Source organism: Salmo salar, chromosome 22 (genome assembly GCF_965601325.2).
Source record: "Salmo salar chromosome 22, fSalSal1, whole genome shotgun sequence".
NCBI classification, from domain to species: domain Eukaryota; kingdom Metazoa; phylum Chordata; class Actinopteri; order Salmoniformes; family Salmonidae; genus Salmo; species Salmo salar.
This window is the reverse complement of record NC_138312.1, coordinates 65,752,234-65,776,717: the sequence shown is the minus strand read 5'-3', so window position 1 is coordinate 65,776,717 and position 24,484 is coordinate 65,752,234. Positions and strand designations below refer to the sequence as shown.

General features: G+C 42.7%; 31 non-coding genes across 31 annotated transcripts; 16 read left to right on the top strand and 15 right to left on the bottom strand.

Annotated features, from left to right (window-relative positions):
• The first annotated feature begins 281 nt into the window (after nt 1-281).
• Nucleotides 282-353, top strand: trnag-ucc (transfer RNA glycine (anticodon UCC)). Its single transcript has one exon. It is a non-coding gene; the product is annotated as a tRNA-Gly (tRNA).
• A 261-nt stretch (nt 354-614) lies between these two features.
• On the bottom strand, nt 615-686 carry trnap-cgg (transfer RNA proline (anticodon CGG)). Its single transcript has one exon. It is a non-coding gene; the product is annotated as a tRNA-Pro (tRNA).
• Nucleotides 687-1,679: 993 nt separating this feature from the next.
• Nucleotides 1,680-1,751, top strand: trnag-ucc (transfer RNA glycine (anticodon UCC)). Its single transcript has one exon. It is a non-coding gene; the product is annotated as a tRNA-Gly (tRNA).
• Nucleotides 1,752-2,012: 261 nt separating this feature from the next.
• trnap-cgg (transfer RNA proline (anticodon CGG)) lies at nt 2,013-2,084 on the bottom strand. The gene has a single exon. It is a non-coding gene; the product is annotated as a tRNA-Pro (tRNA).
• Nucleotides 2,085-3,077: 993 nt separating this feature from the next.
• Nucleotides 3,078-3,149, top strand: trnag-ucc (transfer RNA glycine (anticodon UCC)). The gene has a single exon. It is a non-coding gene; the product is annotated as a tRNA-Gly (tRNA).
• A 261-nt stretch (nt 3,150-3,410) lies between these two features.
• trnap-cgg (transfer RNA proline (anticodon CGG)) lies at nt 3,411-3,482 on the bottom strand. The gene has a single exon. It is a non-coding gene; the product is annotated as a tRNA-Pro (tRNA).
• A 4,402-nt stretch (nt 3,483-7,884) lies between these two features.
• Nucleotides 7,885-7,956, top strand: trnag-ucc (transfer RNA glycine (anticodon UCC)). The gene has a single exon. It is a non-coding gene; the product is annotated as a tRNA-Gly (tRNA).
• Nucleotides 7,957-8,217: 261 nt separating this feature from the next.
• On the bottom strand, nt 8,218-8,289 carry trnap-cgg (transfer RNA proline (anticodon CGG)). Its single transcript has one exon. It is a non-coding gene; the product is annotated as a tRNA-Pro (tRNA).
• Nucleotides 8,290-9,281: 992 nt separating this feature from the next.
• On the top strand, nt 9,282-9,353 carry trnag-ucc (transfer RNA glycine (anticodon UCC)). Its single transcript has one exon. It is a non-coding gene; the product is annotated as a tRNA-Gly (tRNA).
• A 261-nt stretch (nt 9,354-9,614) lies between these two features.
• trnap-cgg (transfer RNA proline (anticodon CGG)) lies at nt 9,615-9,686 on the bottom strand. The gene has a single exon. It is a non-coding gene; the product is annotated as a tRNA-Pro (tRNA).
• A 959-nt stretch (nt 9,687-10,645) lies between these two features.
• On the top strand, nt 10,646-10,717 carry trnag-ucc (transfer RNA glycine (anticodon UCC)). The gene has a single exon. It is a non-coding gene; the product is annotated as a tRNA-Gly (tRNA).
• A 261-nt stretch (nt 10,718-10,978) lies between these two features.
• On the bottom strand, nt 10,979-11,050 carry trnap-cgg (transfer RNA proline (anticodon CGG)). Its single transcript has one exon. It is a non-coding gene; the product is annotated as a tRNA-Pro (tRNA).
• Nucleotides 11,051-12,009: 959 nt separating this feature from the next.
• Nucleotides 12,010-12,081, top strand: trnag-ucc (transfer RNA glycine (anticodon UCC)). The gene has a single exon. It is a non-coding gene; the product is annotated as a tRNA-Gly (tRNA).
• A 261-nt stretch (nt 12,082-12,342) lies between these two features.
• trnap-cgg (transfer RNA proline (anticodon CGG)) lies at nt 12,343-12,414 on the bottom strand. The gene has a single exon. It is a non-coding gene; the product is annotated as a tRNA-Pro (tRNA).
• Nucleotides 12,415-13,372: 958 nt separating this feature from the next.
• On the top strand, nt 13,373-13,444 carry trnag-ucc (transfer RNA glycine (anticodon UCC)). Its single transcript has one exon. It is a non-coding gene; the product is annotated as a tRNA-Gly (tRNA).
• Nucleotides 13,445-13,705: 261 nt separating this feature from the next.
• trnap-cgg (transfer RNA proline (anticodon CGG)) lies at nt 13,706-13,777 on the bottom strand. The gene has a single exon. It is a non-coding gene; the product is annotated as a tRNA-Pro (tRNA).
• Nucleotides 13,778-14,735: 958 nt separating this feature from the next.
• On the top strand, nt 14,736-14,807 carry trnag-ucc (transfer RNA glycine (anticodon UCC)). Its single transcript has one exon. It is a non-coding gene; the product is annotated as a tRNA-Gly (tRNA).
• A 261-nt stretch (nt 14,808-15,068) lies between these two features.
• trnap-cgg (transfer RNA proline (anticodon CGG)) lies at nt 15,069-15,140 on the bottom strand. Its single transcript has one exon. It is a non-coding gene; the product is annotated as a tRNA-Pro (tRNA).
• A 973-nt stretch (nt 15,141-16,113) lies between these two features.
• trnag-ucc (transfer RNA glycine (anticodon UCC)) lies at nt 16,114-16,185 on the top strand. Its single transcript has one exon. It is a non-coding gene; the product is annotated as a tRNA-Gly (tRNA).
• A 261-nt stretch (nt 16,186-16,446) lies between these two features.
• Nucleotides 16,447-16,518, bottom strand: trnap-cgg (transfer RNA proline (anticodon CGG)). The gene has a single exon. It is a non-coding gene; the product is annotated as a tRNA-Pro (tRNA).
• Nucleotides 16,519-17,476: 958 nt separating this feature from the next.
• trnag-ucc (transfer RNA glycine (anticodon UCC)) lies at nt 17,477-17,548 on the top strand. The gene has a single exon. It is a non-coding gene; the product is annotated as a tRNA-Gly (tRNA).
• Nucleotides 17,549-17,809: 261 nt separating this feature from the next.
• Nucleotides 17,810-17,881, bottom strand: trnap-cgg (transfer RNA proline (anticodon CGG)). The gene has a single exon. It is a non-coding gene; the product is annotated as a tRNA-Pro (tRNA).
• A 958-nt stretch (nt 17,882-18,839) lies between these two features.
• trnag-ucc (transfer RNA glycine (anticodon UCC)) lies at nt 18,840-18,911 on the top strand. The gene has a single exon. It is a non-coding gene; the product is annotated as a tRNA-Gly (tRNA).
• Nucleotides 18,912-19,172: 261 nt separating this feature from the next.
• trnap-cgg (transfer RNA proline (anticodon CGG)) lies at nt 19,173-19,244 on the bottom strand. The gene has a single exon. It is a non-coding gene; the product is annotated as a tRNA-Pro (tRNA).
• A 991-nt stretch (nt 19,245-20,235) lies between these two features.
• trnag-ucc (transfer RNA glycine (anticodon UCC)) lies at nt 20,236-20,307 on the top strand. Its single transcript has one exon. It is a non-coding gene; the product is annotated as a tRNA-Gly (tRNA).
• A 261-nt stretch (nt 20,308-20,568) lies between these two features.
• trnap-cgg (transfer RNA proline (anticodon CGG)) lies at nt 20,569-20,640 on the bottom strand. Its single transcript has one exon. It is a non-coding gene; the product is annotated as a tRNA-Pro (tRNA).
• Nucleotides 20,641-21,598: 958 nt separating this feature from the next.
• trnag-ucc (transfer RNA glycine (anticodon UCC)) lies at nt 21,599-21,670 on the top strand. The gene has a single exon. It is a non-coding gene; the product is annotated as a tRNA-Gly (tRNA).
• A 261-nt stretch (nt 21,671-21,931) lies between these two features.
• Nucleotides 21,932-22,003, bottom strand: trnap-cgg (transfer RNA proline (anticodon CGG)). The gene has a single exon. It is a non-coding gene; the product is annotated as a tRNA-Pro (tRNA).
• A 989-nt stretch (nt 22,004-22,992) lies between these two features.
• On the top strand, nt 22,993-23,064 carry trnag-ucc (transfer RNA glycine (anticodon UCC)). The gene has a single exon. It is a non-coding gene; the product is annotated as a tRNA-Gly (tRNA).
• Nucleotides 23,065-23,325: 261 nt separating this feature from the next.
• On the bottom strand, nt 23,326-23,397 carry trnap-cgg (transfer RNA proline (anticodon CGG)). Its single transcript has one exon. It is a non-coding gene; the product is annotated as a tRNA-Pro (tRNA).
• A 988-nt stretch (nt 23,398-24,385) lies between these two features.
• Nucleotides 24,386-24,457, top strand: trnag-ucc (transfer RNA glycine (anticodon UCC)). The gene has a single exon. It is a non-coding gene; the product is annotated as a tRNA-Gly (tRNA).
• The last annotated feature ends 27 nt before the right edge of the window (nt 24,458-24,484 follow it).

Below are 24,484 nucleotides of genomic sequence, written 5' to 3'. Positions count from 1 at the left end.
GTTTGTAGAATCCCAAATCTTTGGCCTCCAAACTAATGTGACCCCACTTGTCACAATGTTCTCAGTTTTGCCCTACGTTCCCCACAAGTGTCACGGGACTAATCTGAAGGTAACAGGTACTGATTAAAATAATTGATTTTTTAACCAGGGACCTCTCTCACCCTAAGCCATAATAGTACAACTATACCAACGATCCTTTTGGTCAAAGAATTTTCACTTTCCACAAAAATGACGGTCAGGATATGAATCGATGTCTCCACGTTGCTTGCAAGCTTCACATAGCATTGGTGGTATAGTGGTGAGCATAGCTGCCTTCCAAGCAGTTGACCCGGGTTCAATTCACGGCCAATGCAGAGCATGAGATATTCGCTAGTTTTAGGGGCTGGGTGTCATTTCACCTGTATTACATTGGAATCAATGTTCGTGGAAGTCAGATTTGCTCTTACTTTTTGCAGGTTTTCTAAATGAAGTGCGAATTTGAGCGAACTAGTTAATATCACAATAGATACGCAGTCCTAAATCATTCAGCCACCTCGTCCTGCGCCCAAGAGGTGGCTGTTTGCAACCAGTGGCCAGAGATTTGCCTGTCTGAGCTTGTTAAAAGATCTGCAAAAGGACTCATCCGGGATTTGAACCCGGGACCTCTCGCACCCGAAGCGAGAATCATACCCCTAGACCAACGAGCCTTACACAAGAATAAAATTGTTTTTCTTTCTGCGGCAATGACAATGAGGATATCAATTGTTCTTGTCCATGGTGCTTGGAAAGATTGAACCTCATGTGAGTGTTTGTGCTATACTTTTGAGCATAGCAGTCTTCCAAACTGTTGACCAGGCTTCAGTTCAAATCTTTTGTATTTCATCTGCTGTGTCTTTCACACTCTGTCTTCTTAAGTCGCGACAGCAAACTGATGATGAGTGTTGACAAATGAATATTGAGCAAATGAGGTCAATTAATATTTTAAAAGAGAAAATGAAAAAATAAAACTTCAAAAAGAATGGAGCTCATTTATTTTGAGTCAATTGATGCATCAGTACGTGAATCAAAGTAAACGAACGTAAAAAATACCCATTCAAATCGATCAGTTTTCAACTAGAGAGATTGAAACGCGTCGTATCTGTCTCAAGCCTCCATAACTGTTTATGTTACACCTCCACATCTGCAATGAAAGGTGGTGGAGCTAGAGAGGTGTTAGTCAAACCATGAGACATACCTATAATCGGTCCTCTCACAAAAACAATTGTAGCTTCTGAACCGTTTGACCTACAACATCGTATGACCACTCCCTGGAAAGGGGGAGACCCTCACGAACACGGTGGTGTTCTCAATTCGTCTCTACGTCCCCCACAAGTGTCAGGGGACTCGTCTGAAGTCGGAACCCTTTATGTGCCAACTTCTGTTTGTAGAATCCCAAATCTTTGGCCTCCAAACTAATGTGACCCCACTTGTCACAATGTTCTCAGTTTTGCCCTACGTTCCCCACAAGTGTCACGGGACTAATCTGAAGGTAACAGGTACTGATTAAAATAATTGATTTTTTAACCAGGGACCTCTCTCACCCTAAGCCATAATAGTACAACTATACCAACGATCCTTTTGGTCAAAGAATTTTCACTTTCCACAAAAATGACGGTCAGGATATGAATCGATGTCTCCACGTTGCTTGCAAGCTTCACATAGCATTGGTGGTATAGTGGTGAGCATAGCTGCCTTCCAAGCAGTTGACCCGGGTTCAATTCACGGCCAATGCAGAGCATGAGATATTCGCTAGTTTTAGGGGCTGGGTGTCATTTCACCTGTATTACATTGGAATCAATGTTCGTGGAAGTCAGATTTGCTCTTACTTTTTGCAGGTTTTCTAAATGAAGTGCGAATTTGAGCGAACTAGATAATATCACAATAGATACGCAGTCCTAAATCATTCAGCCACCTCGTCCTGCGCCCAAGAGGTGGCTGTTTGCAACCAGTGGCCAGAGATTTGCCTGTCTGAGCTTGTTAAAAGATCTGCAAAAGGACTCATCCGGGATTTGAACCCGGGACCTCTCGCACCCGAAGCGAGAATCATACCCCTAGACCAACGAGCCTTACACAAGAATAAAATTGTTTTTCTTTCTGCGGCAATGACAATGAGGATATCAATTGTTCTTGTCCATGGTGCTTGGAAAGATTGAACCTCATGTGAGTGTTTGTGCTATACTTTTGAGCATAGCAGTCTTCCAAACTGTTGACCAGGCTTCAGTTCAAATCTTTTGTATTTCATCTGCTGTGTCTTTCACACTCTGTCTTCTTAAGTCGCGACAGCAAACTGATGATGAGTGTTGACAAATGAATATTGAGCAAATGAGGTCAATTAATATTTTAAAAGAGAAAATGAAAAAATAAAACTTCAAAAAGAATGGAGCTCATTTATTTTGAGTCAATTGATGCATCAGTACGTGAATCAAAGTAAACGAACGTAAAAAATACCCATTCAAATCGATCAGTTTTCAACTAGAGAGATTGAAACGCGTCGTATCTGTCTCAAGCCTCCATAACTGTTTATGTTACACCTCCACATCTGCAATGAAAGGTGGTGGAGCTAGAGAGGTGTTAGTCAAACCATGAGACATACCTATAATCGGTCCTCTCACAAAAACAATTGTAGCTTCTGAACCGTTTGACCTACAACATCGTATGACCACTCCCTGGAAAGGGGGAGACCCTCACGAACACGGTGGTGTTCTCAATTCGTCTCTACGTCCCCCACAAGTGTCAGGGGACTCGTCTGAAGTCGGAACCCTTTATGTGCCAACTTCTGTTTGTAGAATCCCAAATCTTTGGCCTCCAAACTAATGTGACCCCACTTGTCACAATGTTCTCAGTTTTGCCCTACGTTCCCCACAAGTGTCACGGGACTAATCTGAAGGTAACAGGTACTGATTAAAATAATTGATTTTTTAACCAGGGACCTCTCTCACCCTAAGCCATAATAGTACAACTATACCAACGATCCTTTTGGTCAAAGAATTTTCACTTTCCACAAAAATGACGGTCAGGATATGAATCGATGTCTCCACGTTGCTTGCAAGCTTCACATAGCATTGGTGGTATAGTGGTGAGCATAGCTGCCTTCCAAGCAGTTGACCCGGGTTCAATTCACGGCCAATGCAGAGCATGAGATATTCGCTAGTTTTAGGGGCTGGGTGTCATTTCACCTGTATTACATTGGAATCAATGTTCGTGGAAGTCAGATTTGCTCTTACTTTTTGCAGGTTTTCTAAATGAAGTGCGAATTTGAGCGAACTAGATAATATCACAATAGATACGCAGTCCTAAATCATTCAGCCACCTCGTCCTGCGCCCAAGAGGTGGCTGTTTGCAACCAGTGGCCAGAGATTTGCCTGTCTGAGCTTGTTAAAAGATCTGCAAAAGGACTCATCCGGGATTTGAACCCGGGACCTCTCGCACCCGAAGCGAGAATCATACCCCTAGACCAACGAGCCTTACACAAGAATAAAATTGTTTTTCTTTCTGCGGCAATGACAATGAGGATATCAATTGTTCTTGTCCATGGTGCTTGGAAAGATTGAACCTCATGTGAGTGTTTGTGCTATACTTTTGAGCATAGCAGTCTTCCAAACTGTTGACCAGGCTTCAGTTCAAATCTTTTGTATTTCATCTGCTGTGTCTTTCACACTCTGTCTTCTTAAGTCGCGACAGCAAACTGATGATGAGTGTTGACAAATGAATATTGAGCAAATGAGGTCAATTAATATTTTAAAAGAGAAAATGAAAAAATAAAACTTCAAAAAGAATGGAGCTCATTTATTTTGAGTCAATTGATGCATCAAATCAAAATCAAATTTATTTTTATATAGCCCTTCGTACATCAGCTGATATTCTCAAAGTGCTGTACAGAAACGCAGCCTAAAACCCCAAACAGCAAGCAAAGCATGTGAAAGAAGCACGGTGGCTAGGAAAAACTCCCTAGGAAAAACTCCCTAGAAAGGCCAAAAACCTAGGAAGAAACCTAGAGAGGAACCAGGCTATGAGGGGTGGCCAGTCCTCTTCTGGCTGTGCAGGGTGGATATTATAACAGAACATGGTCAAAATGTTAAAATGTTAAAATGTTCATAAATGACCAGCATGGTCAAATAATAATAATCATAGTAGTTGTCGAGGGTGCAACAAGCACGTCCGGTGAACAGGTCAGGGTTCCATAGCCGCAGGCAGAACAGTTGAAACTGGAGCAGCAGCACGGCCAGGTGGACTGGGGACAGCAAGGAGTCATCATACCAGGTAGTCCTGAGGCATGGTCCTAGGGCTCAGGTCCTCCGAGAGAAAGACAGAAAGAGAGAAAGAGAGAATTAGAGAGAGCATATTTAAATACACACAGGACACCGGATAAGACAAGAGAAATACTCCAGATGTAACAGACTGACCCTAGCCCCCCGACACATAAACTACTGCAGCATAAATACTGGAGGCTGAGACAGGAGGGATCAGAAGACACTGTGGCCCCATCCGATGATACCCCGGGACAGGGCCAAACAGGCAGGATATAACCCCACCCACTTTGCCAAAGCACAGCCCCCACACCACTAGAGGGATGTCTCCAACCACCAACTTACCGTCCTAAGACAAGGCCGAGTATAGCCCACAACGATCTCCGCCATGGCACAACCCAAGGGGGGGGGGGGGGGGGGGCGCCAACCCAGACAGGAAGACCACGTCAGTGACTCAACCCACTCAAGTGACGCACCCCTCCCATGGACGGCATGGAAGAACACCAGTAGGCCAGTGACTCAGCCTCTGTAAAAGGGTTAGAGGCAGAGAATCCCAGTGGAAAGAGGGGAACCGGCAAGGCAGAGACAGCAAGGGCGGTTCGTTGCTCCAGCCTTTCCGTTCACCTTCACACTCCTGGGCCAGACTATACTTAATCATAGGACCTACTGAAGAGATAAGTCTTCAGTAAAGACTTAAAGGTTGAGACTGAGTCTGCGTCTCTCACATTGGTAGGCAGACCATTCCATAAAAATGGAGCTCTATAGGAGAAAGCCCTACCTCCAGCCGTTTGCTTAGAAATTCTAGGGACAATTAGGAGGCCTGCGTCTTGTGACCGTAGCGTACGTGTAGGTATGTACGGCAGGACCAAATCGGAAAGATAGGTAGGAGCAAGCCCATGTAATGCTTTGTAGGTTAGCAGTAAAACCTTGAAATCAGCCCTTGCCTTAACAGGAAGCCAGTGTAGGGAGGCTAACACTGGAGTAATATGATCAAATTTTTTGGTTCTAGTCAGGATTCTAGCAGCCGTATTTAGCACTAACTGAAGTTTATTTAGTGCTTTATCCGGGTAGCCGGAAAGTAGAGCATTGCAGTAGTCCAGCCTAGAAGTAACAAAAGCATGGATTAATTTTTCTGCGTCATTTTTGGACAGAAAATTTCTGATTTTTGCAATGTTACGTAGATGGAAAAAAGCTGTCCTTGAAACAGTCTTGATATGTTCTTCAAAAGAGAGATCAGGGTCCAGAGTAACGCCGAGGTCCTTCACAGTTTTATTTGAGACGACTGTACAACCATCCAGATTAATTGTCAGATTCAACAGAAGATCTCTTTGTTTCTTGGGACCTAGAACAAGCATCTCTGTTTTGTCCGAGTTTAAAAGTAGAAAGTTTGCAGCCATCCACTTCTTTATGTCTGAAACACAGGCTTCTAGCGAGGGCAATTTTGGGGCTTCACCATGTTTCATTGAAATGTACAGCTGTGTGTCGTCTGCATAGCAGTGAAATTTAACATTATGTTTTCGAATGACATCCCCAAGAGGTAAAATATATAGTGAAAACAATAGTGGTCCTAAAACGGAACCTTGAGGAACACCGAAATTTACAATTGATTTGTCAGAGGACAAACCATTCACAGAGACAAACTGATATCTTTCCGACAGATAAGATCTAAACCAGGCCAGAACTTGTCCATGTAGACCAATTTGGGTTTCCAATCTCTCCAAAAGAATGTGGTGATCGATGGTATCAAAAGCGGCACTAAGATCTAGGAGCACGAGGACAGATGCAGAGCCTCGGTCTGACGTCATTAAAAGGTCATTTACCACCTTCACAAGTGCAGTCTCAGTGCTATGATGGGGTCTAAAACCAGACTGAAGCGTTTCGTATACATTGTTTGTCTTCAGGAAGGCAGTCAGTTGCTGTGCAACAGCTTTTTCTAAAATTTTGGAGAGGAATGGAAGATTCGATATAGGCCGATAGTTTTTTATAATTTCTGGATCAAGATTCGGCTTTTTCAAGAGAGGCTTTATTACTGCCACTTTTAGTGAGCTTGGTACACATCCGGTGGATAGAGAGCCGTTTATTATGTTCAACATAGGAGGGCCAAGCACAGGAAGCAGCTCTTTCAGTAGTTTAGTTGGAATAGGGTCCAGTATGCAGCTTGAGGGTTTGGAGGCCATGATTATTTTCATCATTGCGTCAAGAGATATAGTACTAAAACACTTAAGTATCTCCCTTGATCCTAGGTCCTGGCAGAGTTGTGCAGACTCAGGACAATGGAGCTTTGGAGGAATACCCAGATTTAAAGAGGAGTCTGTAATTTGCTTTCTAATGATCATGATCTTTTCCTCAAAGAAGTTCATAAATGTATTACTGCTGAAGTGAAAGCCATCCTCCATTTGCGAAGGCTGCTTTTTAGTTAGCTTTGCGACAGTATCAAAAAGAAATTTCGGATTGTTCTTATTTTCCTCAATTAAGTTGGAAAAATAGGATGATCGAGCAGCAGTAAGGGCTCTTCGATACTGCACGGTACTGTCTTTCCAAGCTAGTCGGAAGACTTCCAGTTTGGTGTGGCGCCATTTCCGTTCCAATTTTCTGGAAGCTTGCTTCAGAGCTCGTGTATTTTCTGTATACCAGGGAGCTAGTTTCTTATGACAGATGTTTTTAGTTTTTAGGGGTGCAACTGCATCTAGGGTATTGCGCAAGGTTAAATTGAGTTCCTCGGTTAGGTGGTTAACTGATTTTTGTCCTCTGACGTCCTTGGGTAGGCAGAGGCAGTCTGGAAGGGCATCAAGGAATCTTTGGGTTGTCTGAGAATTTATAGCACGACTTTTAATGCTCCTTGGTTGGGGTCTGAGCAGATTATTTGTTGCAATTGCAAACGTAATAAAATGGTGGTCCGATAGTCCAGGATTATGAGGAAAAACATTTAGATCCACAACATTTATTCCATGGGACAAAACTAGGTCCAGAGTATGTACGTGAATCAAAGTAAACGAACGTAAAAAATACCCATTCAAATCGATCAGTTTTCAACTAGAGAGATTGAAACGCGTCGTATCTGTCTCAAGCCTCCATAACTGTTTATGTTACACCTCCACATCTGCAATGAAAGGTGGTGGAGCTAGAGAGGTGTTAGTCAAACCATGAGACATACCTATAATCGGTCCTCTCACAAAAACAATTGTAGCTTCTGAACCGTTTGACCTACAACATCGTATGACCACTCCCTGGAAAGGGGAGACCCTCACGAACACGGTGGTGTTCTCAATTCGTCTCTACGTCCCCCACAAGTGTCAGGGGACTCGTCTGAAGTCGGAACCCTTTATGTGCCAACTTCTGTTTGTAGAATCCCAAATCTTTGGCCTCCAAACTAATGTGACCCCACTTGTCACAATGTTCTCAGTTTTGCCCTACGTTCCCCACAAGTGTCACGGGACTAATCTGAAGGTAACAGGTACTGATTAAAATAATTGATTTTTTAACCAGGGACCTCTCTCACCCTAAGCCATAATAGTACAACTATACCAACGATCCTTTTGGTCAAAGAATTTTCACTTTCCACAAAAATGACGGTCAGGATATGAATCGATGTCTCCACGTTGCTTGCAAGCTTCACATAGCATTGGTGGTATAGTGGTGAGCATAGCTGCCTTCCAAGCAGTTGACCCGGGTTCAATTCACGGCCAATGCAGAGCATGAGATATTCGCTAGTTTTAGGGGCTGGGTGTCATTTCACCTGTATTACATTGGAATCAATGTTCGTGGAAGTCAGATTTGCTCTTACTTTTTGCAGGTTTTCTAAATGAAGTGCGAATTTGAGCGAACTAGATAATATCACAATAGATACGCAGTCCTAAATCATTCAGCCACCTCGTCCTGCGCCCAAGAGGTGGCTGTTTGCAACCAGTGGCCAGAGATTTGCCTGTCTGAGCTTGTTAAAAGATCTGCAAAAGGACTCATCCGGGATTTGAACCCGGGACCTCTCGCACCCGAAGCGAGAATCATACCCCTAGACCAACGAGCCTTACACAAGAATAAAATTGTTTTTCTTTCTGCGGCAATGACAATGAGGATATCAATTGTTCTTGTCCATGGTGCTTGGAAAGATTGAACCTCATGTGAGTGTTTGTGCTATACTTTTGAGCATAGCAGTCTTCCAAACTGTTGACCAGGCTTCAGTTCAAATCTTTTGTATTTCATCTGCTGTGTCTTTCACACTCTGTCTTCTTAAGTCGCGACAGCAAACTGATGATGAGTGTTGACAAATGAATATTGAGCAAATGAGGTCAATTAATATTTTAAAAGAGAAAATGAAAAAATAAAACTTCAAAAAGAATGGAGCTCATTTATTTTGAGTCAATTGATGCATCAGTACGTGAATCAAAGTAAACGAACGTAAAAAATACCCATTCAAATCGATCAGTTTTCAACTAGAGAGATTGAAACGCGTCGTATCTGTCTCAAGCCTCCATAACTGTTTATGTTACACCTCCACATCTGCAATGAAAGGTGGTGGAGCTAGAGAGGTGTTAGTCAAACCATGAGACATACCTATAATCGGTCCTCTCACAAAAACAATTGTAGCTTCTGAACCGTTTGACCTACAACATCGTATGACCACTCCCTGGAAAGGGGAGACCCTCACGAACACGGTGGTGTTCTCAATTCGTCTCTACGTCCCCCACAAGTGTCAGGGGACTCGTCTGAAGTCGGAACCCTTTATGTGCCAACTTCTGTTTGTAGAATCCCAAATCTTTGGCCTCCAAACTAATGTGACCCCACTTGTCACAATGTTCTCAGTTTTGCCCTACGTTCCCCACAAGTGTCACGGGACTAATCTGAAGGTAACAGGTACTGATTAAAATAATTGATTTTTTAACCAGGGACCTCTCTCACCCTAAGCCATAATAGTACAACTATACCAACGATCCTTTTGGTCAAAGAATTTTCACTTTCCACAAAAATGACGGTCAGGATATGAATCGATGTCTCCACGTTGCTTGCAAGCTTCACATAGCATTGGTGGTATAGTGGTGAGCATAGCTGCCTTCCAAGCAGTTGACCCGGGTTCAATTCACGGCCAATGCAGAGCATGAGATATTCGCTAGTTTTAGGGGCTGGGTGTCATTTCACCTGTATTACATTGGAATCAATGTTCGTGGAAGTCAGATTTGCTCTTACTTTTTGCAGGTTTTCTAAATGAAGTGCGAATTTGAGCGAACTAGTTAATATCACAATAGATACGCAGTCCTAAATCATTCAGCCACCTCGTCCTGCGCCCAAGAGGTGGCTGTTTGCAACCAGTGGCCAGAGATTTGCCTGTCTGAGCTTGTTAAAAGATCTGCAAAAGGGCTCATCCGGGATTTGAACCCGGGACCTCTCGCACCCGAAGCGAGAATCATACCCCTAGACCAACGAGCCTTACACAAGAATAAAATTGTTTTTCTTTCTGCGGCAATGACAATGAGGATATCAATTGTTCTTGTCCATGGTGCTTGGAAAGATTGAACCTCATGTGAGTGTTTGTGCTATACTTTTGAGCATAGCAGTCTTCCAAACTGTTGACCAGGCTTCAGTTCAAATCTTTTGTATTTCATCTGCTGTGTCTTTCACACTCTGTCTTCTTAAGCCGCGACAGCAAACTGATGATGAGTGTTGACAAATGAATATTGAGCAAATGAGGTCAATTAATATTTTAAAAGAGAAAATGAAAAAATAAAACTTCAAAAAGAATGGAGCTCATTTATTTTGAGTCAATTGATGCATCAGTACGTGAATCAAAGTAAACGAACGTAAAAAATACCCATTCAAATCGATCAGTTTTCAACTAGAGAGATTGAAACGCGTCGTATCTGTCTCAAGCCTCCATAACTGTTTATGTTACACCTCCACATCTGCAATGAAAGGTGGTGGAGCTATAATCGGTCCTCTCACAAAAACAATTGTAGCTTCTGAACCGTTTGACCTACAACATCGTATGACCACTCCCTGGAAAGGGGAGACCCTCACGAACACGGTGGTGTTCTCAATTCGTCTCTACGTCCCCCACAAGTGTCAGGGGACTCGTCTGAAGTCGGAACCCTTTATGTGCCAACTTCTGTTTGTAGAATCCCAAATCTTTGGCCTCCAAACTAATGTGACCCCACTTGTCACAATGTTCTCAGTTTTGCCCTACGTTCCCCACAAGTGTCACGGGACTAATCTGAAGGTAACAGGTACTGATTAAAATAATTGATTTTTTAACCAGGGACCTCTCTCAACCTAAGCCATAATAGTACAACTATACCAACGATCCTTTTGGTCAAAGAATTTTCACTTTCCACAAAAATGACGGTCAGGATATGAATCGATGTCTCCACGTTGCTTGCAAGCTTCACATAGCATTGGTGGTATAGTGGTGAGCATAGCTGCCTTCCAAGCAGTTGACCCGGGTTCAATTCACGGCCAATGCAGAGCATGAGATATTCGCTAGTTTTAGGGGCTGGGTGTCATTTCACCTGTATTACATTGGAATCAATGTTCGTGGAAGTCAGATTTGCTCTTACTTTTTGCAGGTTTTCTAAATGAAGTGCGAATTTGAGCGAACTAGTTAATATCACAATAGATACGCAGTCCTAAATCATTCAGCCACCTCGTCCTGCGCCCAAGAGGTGGCTGTTTGCAACCAGTGGCCAGAGATTTGCCTGTCTGAGCTTGTTAAAAGATCTGCAAAAGGGCTCATCCGGGATTTGAACCCGGGACCTCTCGCACCCGAAGCGAGAATCATACCCCTAGACCAACGAGCCTTACACAAGAATAAAATTGTTTTTCTTTCTGCGGCAATGACAATGAGGATATCAATTGTTCTTGTCCATGGTGCTTGGAAAGATTGAACCTCATGTGAGTGTTTGTGCTATACTTTTGAGCATAGCAGTCTTCCAAACTGTTGACCAGGCTTCAGTTCAAATCTTTTGTATTTCATCTGCTGTGTCTTTCACACTCTGTCTTCTTAAGTCGCGACAGCAAACTGATGATGAGTGTTGACAAATGAATATTGAGCAAATGAGGTCAATTAATATTTTAAAAGAGAAAATGAAAAAATAAAACTTCAAAAAGAATGGAGCTCATTTATTTTGAGTCAATTGATGCATCAGTACGTGAATCAAAGTAAACGAACGTAAAAAATACCCATTCAAATCGATCAGTTTTCAACTAGAGAGATTGAAACGCGTCGTATCTGTCTCAAGCCTCCATAACTGTTTATGTTACACCTCCACATCTGCAATGAAAGGTGGTGGAGCTATAATCGGTCCTCTCACAAAAACAATTGTAGCTTCTGAACCGTTTGACCTACAACATCGTATGACCACTCCCTGGAAAGGGGAGACCCTCACGAACACGGTGGTGTTCTCAATTCGTCTCTACGTCCCCCACAAGTGTCAGGGGACTCGTCTGAAGTCGGAACCCTTTATGTGCCAACTTCTGTTTGTAGAATCCCAAATCTTTGGCCTCCAAACTAATGTGACCCCACTTGTCACAATGTTCTCAGTTTTGCCCTACGTTCCCCACAAGTGTCACGGGACTAATCTGAAGGTAACAGGTACTGATTAAAATAATTGATTTTTTAACCAGGGACCTCTCTCAACCTAAGCCATAATAGTACAACTATACCAACGATCCTTTTGGTCAAAGAATTTTCACTTTCCACAAAAATGACGGTCAGGATATGAATCGATGTCTCCACGTTGCTTGCAAGCTTCACATAGCATTGGTGGTATAGTGGTGAGCATAGCTGCCTTCCAAGCAGTTGACCCGGGTTCAATTCACGGCCAATGCAGAGCATGAGATATTCGCTAGTTTTAGGGGCTGGGTGTCATTTCACCTGTATTACATTGGAATCAATGTTCGTGGAAGTCAGATTTGCTCTTACTTTTTGCAGGTTTTCTAAATGAAGTGCGAATTTGAGCGAACTAGTTAATATCACAATAGATACGCAGTCCTAAATCATTCAGCCACCTCGTCCTGCGCCCAAGAGGTGGCTGTTTGCAACCAGTGGCCAGAGATTTGCCTGTCTGAGCTTGTTAAAAGATCTGCAAAAGGGCTCATCCGGGATTTGAACCCGGGACCTCTCGCACCCGAAGCGAGAATCATACCCCTAGACCAACGAGCCTTACACAAGAATAAAAAAAAATTATTTCTGCGGCAATGACAATGAGGATATCAATTGTTCTTGTCCATGGTGCTTGGAAAGATTGAACCTCATGTGAGTGTTTGTGCTATACTTTTGAGCATAGCAGTCTTCCAAACTGTTGACCAGGCTTCAGTTCAAATCTTTTGTATTTCATCTGCTGTGTCTTTCACACTCTGTCTTCTTAAGCCGCGACAGCAAACTGATGATGAGTGTTGACAAATGAATATTGAGCAAATGAGGTCAATTAATATTTTAAAAGAGAAAATGAAAAAATAAAACTTCAAAAAGAATGGAGCTCATTTATTTTGAGTCAATTGATGCATCAGTACGTGAATCAAAGTAAACGAACGTAAAAAATACCCATTCAAATCGATCAGTTTTCAACTAGAGAGATTGAAACGCGTCGTATCTGTCTCAAGCCTCCATAACTGTTTATGTTACACCTCCACATCTGCAATGAAAGGTGGTGGAGCTATAATCGGTCCTCTCACAAAAACAATTGTAGCTTCTGAACCGTTTGACCTACAACATCGTATGACCACTCCCTGGAAAGGGGAGACCCTCACGAACACGGTGGTGTTCTCAATTCGTCTCTACGTCCCCCACAAGTGTCAGGGGACTCGTCTGAAGTCGGAACCCTTTATGTGCCAACTTCTGTTTGTAGAATCCCAAATCTTTGGCCTCCAAACTAATGTGACCCCACTTGTCACAATGTTCTCAGTTTTGCCCTACGTTCCCCACAAGTGTCACGGGACTAATCTGAAGGTAACAGGTACTGATTAAAATAATTGATTTTTTAACCAGGGACCTCTCTCACCCTAAGCCATAATAGTACAACTATACCAACGATCCTTTTGGTCAAAGAATTTTCACTTTCCACAAAAATGACGGTCAGGATATGAATCGATGTCTCCACGTTGCTTGCAAGCTTCACATAGCATTGGTGGTATAGTGGTGAGCATAGCTGCCTTCCAAGCAGTTGACCCGGGTTCAATTCACGGCCAATGCAGAGCATGAGATATTCGCTAGTTTTAGGGGCTGGGTGTCATTTCACCTGTATTACATTGGAATCAATGTTCGTGGAAGTCAGATTTGCTCTTACTTTTTGCAGGTTTTCTAAATGAAGTGCGAATTTGAGCGAACTAGTTAATATCACAATAGATACGCAGTCCTAAATCATTCAGCCACCTCGTCCTGCGCCCAAGAGGTGGCTGTTTGCAACCAGTGGCCAGAGATTTGCCTGTCTGAGCTTGTTAAAAGATCTGCAAAAGGGCTCATCCGGGATTTGAACCCGGGACCTCTCGCACCCGAAGCGAGAATCATACCCCTAGACCAACGAGCCTTACACAAGAATAAAAAAAAATTATTTCTGCGGCAATGACAATGAGGATATCAATTGTTCTTGTCCATGGTGCTTGGAAAGATTGAACCTCATGTGAGTGTTTGTGCTATACTTTTGAGCATAGCAGTCTTCCAAACTGTTGACCAGGCTTCAGTTCAAATCTTTTGTATTTCATCTGCTGTGTCTTTCACACTCTGTCTTCTTAAGCCGCGACAGCAAACTGATGATGAGTGTTGACAAATGAATATTGAGCAAATGAGGTCAATTAATATTTTAAAAGAGAAAATGAAAAAATAAAACTTCAAAAAGAATGGAGCTCATTTATTTTGAGTCAATTGATGCATCAGTACGTGAATCAAAGTAAACGAACGTAAAAAATACCCATTCAAATCGATCAGTTTTCAACTAGAGAGATTGAAACGCGTCGTATCTGTCTCAAGCCTCCATAACTGTTTATGTTACACCTCCACATCTGCAATGAAAGGTGGTGGAGCTATAATCGGTCCTCTCACAAAAACAATTGTAGCTTCTGAACCGTTTGACCTACAACATCGTATGACCACTCCCTGGAAAGGGGAGACCCTCACGAACACGGTGGTGTTCTCAATTCGTCTCTACGTCCCCCACAAGTGTCAGGGGACTCGTCTGAAGTCGGAACCCTTTATGTGCCAACTTCTGTTTGTAGAATCCCAAATCTTTGGCCTCCAAACTAATGTGACCCCACTTGTCACAATGTTCTCAGTTTTGCCCTACGTTCCCCACAAGTGTCACGGGACTAATCTGAAGGTAACAGGTACTGATTAAAATAATTGATTTTTTAACCAGGGACCTCTCTCACCCTAAGCCATAATAGTACAACTATACCAACGATCCTTTTGGTCAAAGAATTTTCACTTTCCACAAAAATGACGGTCAGGATATGAATCGATGTCTCCACGTTGCTTGCAAGCTTCACATAGCATTGGTGGTATAGTGGTGAGCATAGCTGCCTTCCAAGCAGTTGACCCGGGTTCAATTCACGGCCAATGCAGAGCATGAGATATTCGCTAGTTTTAGGGGCTGGGTGTCATTTCACCTGTATTACATTGGAATCAATGTTCGTGGAAGTCAGATTTGCTCTTACTTTTTGCAGGTTTTCTAAATGAAGTGCGAATTTGAGCGAACTAGTTAATATCACAATAGATACGCAGTCCTAAATCATTCAGCCACCTCGTCCTGCGCCCAAGAGGTGGCTGTTTGCAACCAGTGGCCAGAGATTTGCCTGTCTGAGCTTGTTAAAAGATCTGCAAAAGGGCTCATCCGGGATTTGAACCCGGGACCTCTCGCACCCGAAGCGAGAATCATACCCCTAGACCAACGAGCCTTACACAAGAATAAAATTGTTTTTCTTTCTGCGGCAATGACAATGAGGATATCAATTGTTCTTGTCCATGGTGCTTGGAAAGATTGAACCTCATGTGAGTGTTTGTGCTATACTTTTGAGCATAGCAGTCTTCCAAACTGTTGACCAGGCTTCAGTTCAAATCTTTTGTATTTCATCTGCTGTGTCTTTCACACTCTGTCTTCTTAAGCCGCGACAGCAAACTGATGATGAGTGTTGACAAATGAATATTGAGCAAATGAGGTCAATTAATATTTTAAAAGAGAAAATGAAAAAATAAAACTTCAAAAAGAATGGAGCTCATTTATTTTGAGTCAATTGATGCATCAGTACGTGAATCAAAGTAAACGAACGTAAAAAATACCCATTCAAATCGATCAGTTTTCAACTAGAGAGATTGAAACGCGTCGTATCTGTCTCAAGCCTCCATAACTGTTTATGTTACACCTCCACATCTGCAATGAAAGGTGGTGGAGCTAGGGGTGAGCACCTGGCCCCGGTCCTCTCACAAAAACAATTGTAGCTTCTGAACCGTTTGACCTACAACATCGTATGACCACTCCCTGGAAAGGGGAGACCCTCACGAACACGGTGGTGTTCTCAATTCGTCTCTACGTCCCCCACAAGTGTCAGGGGACTCGTCTGAAGTCGGAACCCTTTATGTGCCAACTTCTGTTTGTAGAATCCCAAATCTTTGGCCTCCAAACTAATGTGACCCCACTTGTCACAATGTTCTCAGTTTTGCCCTACGTTCCCCACAAGTGTCACGGGACTAATCTGAAGGTAACAGGTACTGATTAAAATAATTGATTTTTTAACCAGGGACCTCTCTCACCCTAAGCCATAATAGTACAACTATACCAACGATCCTTTTGGTCAAAGAATTTTCACTTTCCACAAAAATGACGGTCAGGATATGAATCGATGTCTCCACGTTGCTTGCAAGCTTCACATAGCATTGGTGGTATAGTGGTGAGCATAGCTGCCTTCCAAGCAGTTGACCCGGGTTCAATTCACGGCCAATGCAGAGCATGAGATATTCGCTAGTTTTAGGGGCTGGGTGTCATTTCACCTGTATTACATTGGAATCAATGTTCGTGGAAGTCAGATTTGCTCTTACTTTTTGCAGGTTTTCTAAATGAAGTGCGAATTTGAGCGAACTAGTTAATATCACAATAGATACGCAGTCCTAAATCATTCAGCCACCTCGTCCTGCGCCCAAGAGGTGGCTGTTTGCAACCAGTGGCCAGAGATTTGCCTGTCTGAGCTTGTTAAAAGATCTGCAAAAGGGCTCATCCGGGATTTGAACCCGGGACCTCTCGCACCCGAAGCGAGAATCATACCCCTAGACCAACGAGCCTTACACAAGAATAAAAAAAAATTATTTCTGCGGCAATGACAATGAGGATATCAATTGTTCTTGTCCATGGTGCTTGGAAAGATTGAACCTCATGTGAGTGTTTGTGCTATACTTTTGAGCATAGCAGTCTTCCAAACTGTTGACCAGGCTTCAGTTCAAATCTTTTGTATTTCATCTGCTGTGTCTTTCACACTCTGTCTTCTTAAGCCGCGACAGCAAACTGATGATGAGTGTTGACAAATGAATATTGAGCAAATGAGGTCAATTAATATTTTAAAAGAGAAAATGAAAAAATAAAACTTCAAAAAGAATGGAGCTCATTTATTTTGAGTCAATTGATGCATCAGTACGTGAATCAAAGTAAACGAACGTAAAAAATACCCATTCAAATCGATCAGTTTTCAACTAGAGAGATTGAAACGCGTCGTATCTGTCTCAAGCCTCCATAACTGTTTATGTTACACCTCCACATCTGCAATGAAAGGTGGTGGAGCTATAATCGGTCCTCTCACAAAAACAATTGTAGCTTCTGAACCGTTTGACCTACAACATCGTATGACCACTCCCTGGAAAGGGGAGACCCTCACGAACACGGTGGTGTTCTCAATTCGTCTCTACGTCCCCCACAAGTGTCAGGGGACTCGTCTGAAGTCGGAACCCTTTATGTGCCAACTTCTGTTTGTAGAATCCCAAATCTTTGGCCTCCAAACTAATGTGACCCCACTTGTCACAATGTTCTCAGTTTTGCCCTACGTTCCCCACAAGTGTCACGGGACTAATCTGAAGGTAACAGGTACTGATTAAAATAATTGATTTTTTAACCAGGGACCTCTCTCACCCTAAGCCATAATAGTACAACTATACCAACGATCCTTTTGGTCAAAGAATTTTCACTTTCCACAAAAATGACGGTCAGGATATGAATCGATGTCTCCACGTTGCTTGCAAGCTTCACATAGCATTGGTGGTATAGTGGTGAGCATAGCTGCCTTCCAAGCAGTTGACCCGGGTTCAATTCACGGCCAATGCAGAGCATGAGATATTCGCTAGTTTTAGGGGCTGGGTGTCATTTCACCTGTATTACATTGGAATCAATGTTCGTGGAAGTCAGATTTGCTCTTACTTTTTGCAGGTTTTCTAAATGAAGTGCGAATTTGAGCGAACTAGTTAATATCACAATAGATACGCAGTCCTAAATCATTCAGCCACCTCGTCCTGCGCCCAAGAGGTGGCTGTTTGCAACCAGTGGCCAGAGATTTGCCTGTCTGAGCTTGTTAAAAGATCTGCAAAAGGGCTCATCCGGGATTTGAACCCGGGACCTCTCGCACCCGAAGCGAGAATCATACCCCTAGACCAACGAGCCTTACACAAGAATAAAAAAAAATTATTTCTGCGGCAATGACAATGAGGATATCAATTGTTCTTGTCCATGGTGCTTGGAAAGATTGAACCTCATGTGAGTGTTTGTGCTATACTTTTGAGCATAGCAGTCTTCCAAACTGTTGACCAGGCTTCAGTTCAAATCTTTTGTATTTCATCTGCTGTGTCTTTCACACTCTGTCTTCTTAAGCCGCGACAGCAAACTGATGATGAGTGTTGACAAATGAATATTGAGCAAATGAGGTCAATTAATATTTTAAAAGAGAAAATGAAAAAATAAAACTTCAAAAAGAATGGAGCTCATTTATTTTGAGTCAATTGATGCATCAGTACGTGAATCAAAGTAAACGAACGTAAAAAATACCCATTCAAATCGATCAGTTTTCAACTAGAGAGATTGAAACGCGTCGTATCTGTCTCAAGCCTCCATAACTGTTTATGTTACACCTCCACATCTGCAATGAAAGGTGGTGGAGCTATAATCGGTCCTCTCACAAAAACAATTGTAGCTTCTGAACCGTTTGACCTACAACATCGTATGACCACTCCCTGGAAAGGGGAGACCCTCACGAACACGGTGGTGTTCTCAATTCGTCTCTACGTCCCCCACAAGTGTCAGGGGACTCGTCTGAAGTCGGAACCCTTTATGTGCCAACTTCTGTTTGTAGAATCCCAAATCTTTGGCCTCCAAACTAATGTGACCCCACTTGTCACAATGTTCTCAGTTTTGCCCTACGTTCCCCACAAGTGTCACGGGACTAATCTGAAGGTAACAGGTACTGATTAAAATAATTGATTTTTTAACCAGGGACCTCTCTCACCCTAAGCCATAATAGTACAACTATACCAACGATCCTTTTGGTCAAAGAATTTTCACTTTCCACAAAAATGACGGTCAGGATATGAATCGATGTCTCCACGTTGCTTGCAAGCTTCACATAGCATTGGTGGTATAGTGGTGAGCATAGCTGCCTTCCAAGCAGTTGACCCGGGTTCAATTCACGGCCAATGCAGAGCATGAGATATTCGCTAGTTTTAGGGGCTGGGTGTCATTTCACCTGTATTACATTGGAATCAATGTTCGTGGAAGTCAGATTTGCTCTTACTTTTTGCAGGTTTTCTAAATGAAGTGCGAATTTGAGCGAACTAGTTAATATCACAATAGATACGCAGTCCTAAATCATTCAGCCACCTCGTCCTGCGCCCAAGAGGTGGCTGTTTGCAACCAGTGGCCAGAGATTTGCCTGTCTGAGCTTGTTAAAAGATCTGCAAAAGGGCTCATCCGGGATTTGAACCCGGGACCTCTCGCACCCGAAGCGAGAATCATACCCCTAGACCAACGAGCCTTACACAAGAATAAAATTGTTTTTCTTTCTGCGGCAATGACAATGAGGATATCAATTGTTCTTGTCCATGGTGCTTGGAAAGATTGAACCTCATGTGAGTGTTTGTGCTATACTTTTGAGCATAGCAGTCTTCCAAACTGTTGACCAGGCTTCAGTTCAAATCTTTTGTATTTCATCTGCTGTGTCTTTCACACTCTGTCTTCTTAAGCCGCGACAGCAAACTGATGATGAGTGTTGACAAATGAATATTGAGCAAATGAGGTCAATTAATATTTTAAAAGAGAAAATGAAAAAATAAAACTTCAAAAAGAATGGAGCTCATTTATTTTGAGTCAATTGATGCATCAGTACGTGAATCAAAGTAAACGAACGTAAAAAATACCCATTCAAATCGATCAGTTTTCAACTAGAGAGATTGAAACGCGTCGTATCTGTCTCAAGCCTCCATAACTGTTTATGTTACACCTCCACATCTGCAATGAAAGGTGTGGAGCTAGAGCGGTCTTAGTCAAACCATGAGACATACCTATAATCGGTCCTCTCACAAAAACAATTGTAGCTTCTGAACCGTTTGACCTACAACATCGTATGACCACTCCCTGGAAAGGGGAGACCCTCACGAACACGGTGGTGTTCTCAATTCGTCTCTACGTCCCCCACAAGTGTCAGGGGACTCGTCTGAAGTCGGAACCCTTTATGTGCCAACTTCTGTTTGTAGAATCCCAAATCTTTGGCCTCCAAACTAATGTGACCCCACTTGTCACAATGTTCTCAGTTTTGCCCTACGTTCCCCACAAGTGTCACGGGACTAATCTGAAGGTAACAGGTACTGATTAAAATAATTGATTTTTTAACCAGGGACCTCTCTCACCCTAAGCCATAATAGTACAACTATACCAACGATCCTTTTGGTCAAAGAATTTTCACTTTCCACAAAAATGACGGTCAGGATATGAATCGATGTCTCCACGTTGCTTGCAAGCTTCACATAGCATTGGTGGTATAGTGGTGAGCATAGCTGCCTTCCAAGCAGTTGACCCGGGTTCAATTCACGGCCAATGCAGAGCATGAGATATTCGCTAGTTTTAGGGGCTGGGTGTCATTTCACCTGTATTACATTGGAATCAATGTTCGTGGAAGTCAGATTTGCTCTTACTTTTTGCAGGTTTTCTAAATGAAGTGCGAATTTGAGCGAACTAGTTAATATCACAATAGATACGCAGTCCTAAATCATTCAGCCACCTCGTCCTGCGCCCAAGAGGTGGCTGTTTGCAACCAGTGGCCAGAGATTTGCCTGTCTGAGCTTGTTAAAAGATCTGCAAAAGGGCTCATCCGGGATTTGAACCCGGGACCTCTCGCACCCGAAGCGAGAATCATACCCCTAGACCAACGAGCCTTACACAAGAATAAAAAAAAATTATTTCTGCGGCAATGACAATGAGGATATCAATTGTTCTTGTCCATGGTGCTTGGAAAGATTGAACCTCATGTGAGTGTTTGTGCTATACTTTTGAGCATAGCAGTCTTCCAAACTGTTGACCAGGCTTCAGTTCAAATCTTTTGTATTTCATCTGCTGTGTCTTTCACACTCTGTCTTCTTAAGCCGCGACAGCAAACTGATGATGAGTGTTGACAAATGAATATTGAGCAAATGAGGTCAATTAATATTTTAAAAGAGAAAATGAAAAAATAAAACTTCAAAAAGAATGGAGCTCATTTATTTTGAGTCAATTGATGCATCAGTACGTGAATCAAAGTAAACGAACGTAAAAAATACCCATTCAAATCGATCAGTTTTCAACTAGAGAGATTGAAACGCGTCGTATCTGTCTCAAGCCTCCATAACTGTTTATGTTACACCTCCACATCTGCAATGAAAGGTGGTGGAGCTATAATCGGTCCTCTCACAAAAACAATTGTAGCTTCTGAACCGTTTGACCTACAACATCGTATGACCACTCCCTGGAAAGGGGAGACCCTCACGAACACGGTGGTGTTCTCAATTCGTCTCTACGTCCCCCACAAGTGTCAGGGGACTCGTCTGAAGTCGGAACCCTTTATGTGCCAACTTCTGTTTGTAGAATCCCAAATCTTTGGCCTCCAAACTAATGTGACCCCACTTGTCACAATGTTCTCAGTTTTGCCCTACGTTCCCCACAAGTGTCACGGGACTAATCTGAAGGTAACAGGTACTGATTAAAATAATTGATTTTTTAACCAGGGACCTCTCTCACCCTAAGCCATAATAGTACAACTATACCAACGATCCTTTTGGTCAAAGAATTTTCACTTTCCACAAAAATGACGGTCAGGATATGAATCGATGTCTCCACGTTGCTTGCAAGCTTCACATAGCATTGGTGGTATAGTGGTGAGCATAGCTGCCTTCCAAGCAGTTGACCCGGGTTCAATTCACGGCCAATGCAGAGCATGAGATATTCGCTAGTTTTAGGGGCTGGGTGTCATTTCACCTGTATTACATTGGAATCAATGTTCGTGGAAGTCAGATTTGCTCTTACTTTTTGCAGGTTTTCTAAATGAAGTGCGAATTTGAGCGAACTAGTTAATATCACAATAGATACGCAGTCCTAAATCATTCAGCCACCTCGTCCTGCGCCCAAGAGGTGGCTGTTTGCAACCAGTGGCCAGAGATTTGCCTGTCTGAGCTTGTTAAAAGATCTGCAAAAGGGCTCATCCGGGATTTGAACCCGGGACCTCTCGCACCCGAAGCGAGAATCATACCCCTAGACCAACGAGCCTTACACAAGAATAAAATTGTTTTTCTTTCTGCGGCAATGACAATGAGGATATCAATTGTTCTTGTCCATGGTGCTTGGAAAGATTGAACCTCATGTGAGTGTTTGTGCTATACTTTTGAGCATAGCAGTCTTCCAAACTGTTGACCAGGCTTCAGTTCAAATCTTTTGTATTTCATCTGCTGTGTCTTTCACACTCTGTCTTCTTAAGCCGCGACAGCAAACTGATGATGAGTGTTGACAAATGAATATTGAGCAAATGAGGTCAATTAATATTTTAAAAGAGAAAATGAAAAAATAAAACTTCAAAAAGAATGGAGCTCATTTATTTTGAGTCAATTGATGCATCAGTACGTGAATCAAAGTAAACGAACGTAAAAAATACCCATTCAAATCGATCAGTTTTCAACTAGAGAGATTGAAACGCGTCGTATCTGTCTCAAGCCTCCATAACTGTTTATGTTACACCTCCACATCTGCAATGAAAGGTGTGGAGCTAGAGGGTTTAGTCAAACCATGAGACATACCTATAATCGGTCCTCTCACAAAAACAATTGTAGCTTCTGAACCGTTTGACCTACAACATCGTATGACCACTCCCTGGAAAGGGGAGACCCTCACGAACACGGTGGTGTTCTCAATTCGTCTCTACGTCCCCCACAAGTGTCAGGGGACTCGTCTGAAGTCGGAACCCTTTATGTGCCAACTTCTGTTTGTAGAATCCCAAATCTTTGGCCTCCAAACTAATGTGACCCCACTTGTCACAATGTTCTCAGTTTTGCCCTACGTTCCCCACAAGTGTCACGGGACTAATCTGAAGGTAACAGGTACTGATTAAAATAATTGATTTTTTAACCAGGGACCTCTCTCACCCTAAGCCATAATAGTACAACTATACCAACGATCCTTTTGGTCAAAGAATTTTCACTTTCCACAAAAATGACGGTCAGGATATGAATCGATGTCTCCACGTTGCTTGCAAGCTTCACATAGCATTGGTGGTATAGTGGTGAGCATAGCTGCCTTCCAAGCAGTTGACCCGGGTTCAATTCACGGCCAATGCAGAGCATGAGATATTCGCTAGTTTTAGGGGCTGGGTGTCATTTCACCTGTATTACATTGGAATCAATGTTCGTGGAAGTCAGATTTGCTCTTACTTTTTGCAGGTTTTCTAAATGAAGTGCGAATTTGAGCGAACTAGTTAATATCACAATAGATACGCAGTCCTAAATCATTCAGCCACCTCGTCCTGCGCCCAAGAGGTGGCTGTTTGCAACCAGTGGCCAGAGATTTGCCTGTCTGAGCTTGTTAAAAGATCTGCAAAAGGGCTCATCCGGGATTTGAACCCGGGACCTCTCGCACCCGAAGCGAGAATCATACCCCTAGACCAACGAGCCTTACACAAGAATAAAAAAAAATTATTTCTGCGGCAATGACAATGAGGATATCAATTGTTCTTGTCCATGGTGCTTGGAAAGATTGAACCTCATGTGAGTGTTTGTGCTATACTTTTGAGCATAGCAGTCTTCCAAACTGTTGACCAGGCTTCAGTTCAAATCTTTTGTATTTCATCTGCTGTGTCTTTCACACTCTGTCTTCTTAAGCCGCGACAGCAAACTGATGATGAGTGTTGACAAATGAATATTGAGCAAATGAGGTCAATTAATATTTTAAAAGAGAAAATGAAAAAATAAAACTTCAAAAAGAATGGAGCTCATTTATTTTGAGTCAATTGATGCATCAGTACGTGAATCAAAGTAAACGAACGTAAAAAATACCCATTCAAATCGATCAGTTTTCAACTAGAGAGATTGAAACGCGTCGTATCTGTCTCAAGCCTCCATAACTGTTTATGTTACACCTCCACATCTGCAATGAAAGGTGTGGAGCTAGAGGGTTTAGTCAAACCATGAGACATACCTATAATCGGTCCTCTCACAAAAACAATTGTAGCTTCTGAACCGTTTGACCTACAACATCGTATGACCACTCCCTGGAAAGGGGAGACCCTCACGAACACGGTGGTGTTCTCAATTCGTCTCTACGTCCCCCACAAGTGTCAGGGGACTCGTCTGAAGTCGGAACCCTTTATGTGCCAACTTCTGTTTGTAGAATCCCAAATCTTTGGCCTCCAAACTAATGTGACCCCACTTGTCACAATGTTCTCAGTTTTGCCCTACGTTCCCCACAAGTGTCACGGGACTAATCTGAAGGTAACAGGTACTGATTAAAATAATTGATTTTTTAACCAGGGACCTCTCTCACCCTAAGCCATAATAGTACAACTATACCAACGATCCTTTTGGTCAAAGAATTTTCACTTTCCACAAAAATGACGGTCAGGATATGAATCGATGTCTCCACGTTGCTTGCAAGCTTCACATAGCATTGGTGGTATAGTGGTGAGCATAGCTGCCTTCCAAGCAGTTGACCCGGGTTCAATTCACGGCCAATGCAGAGCATGAGATATTCGCTAGTTTTAGG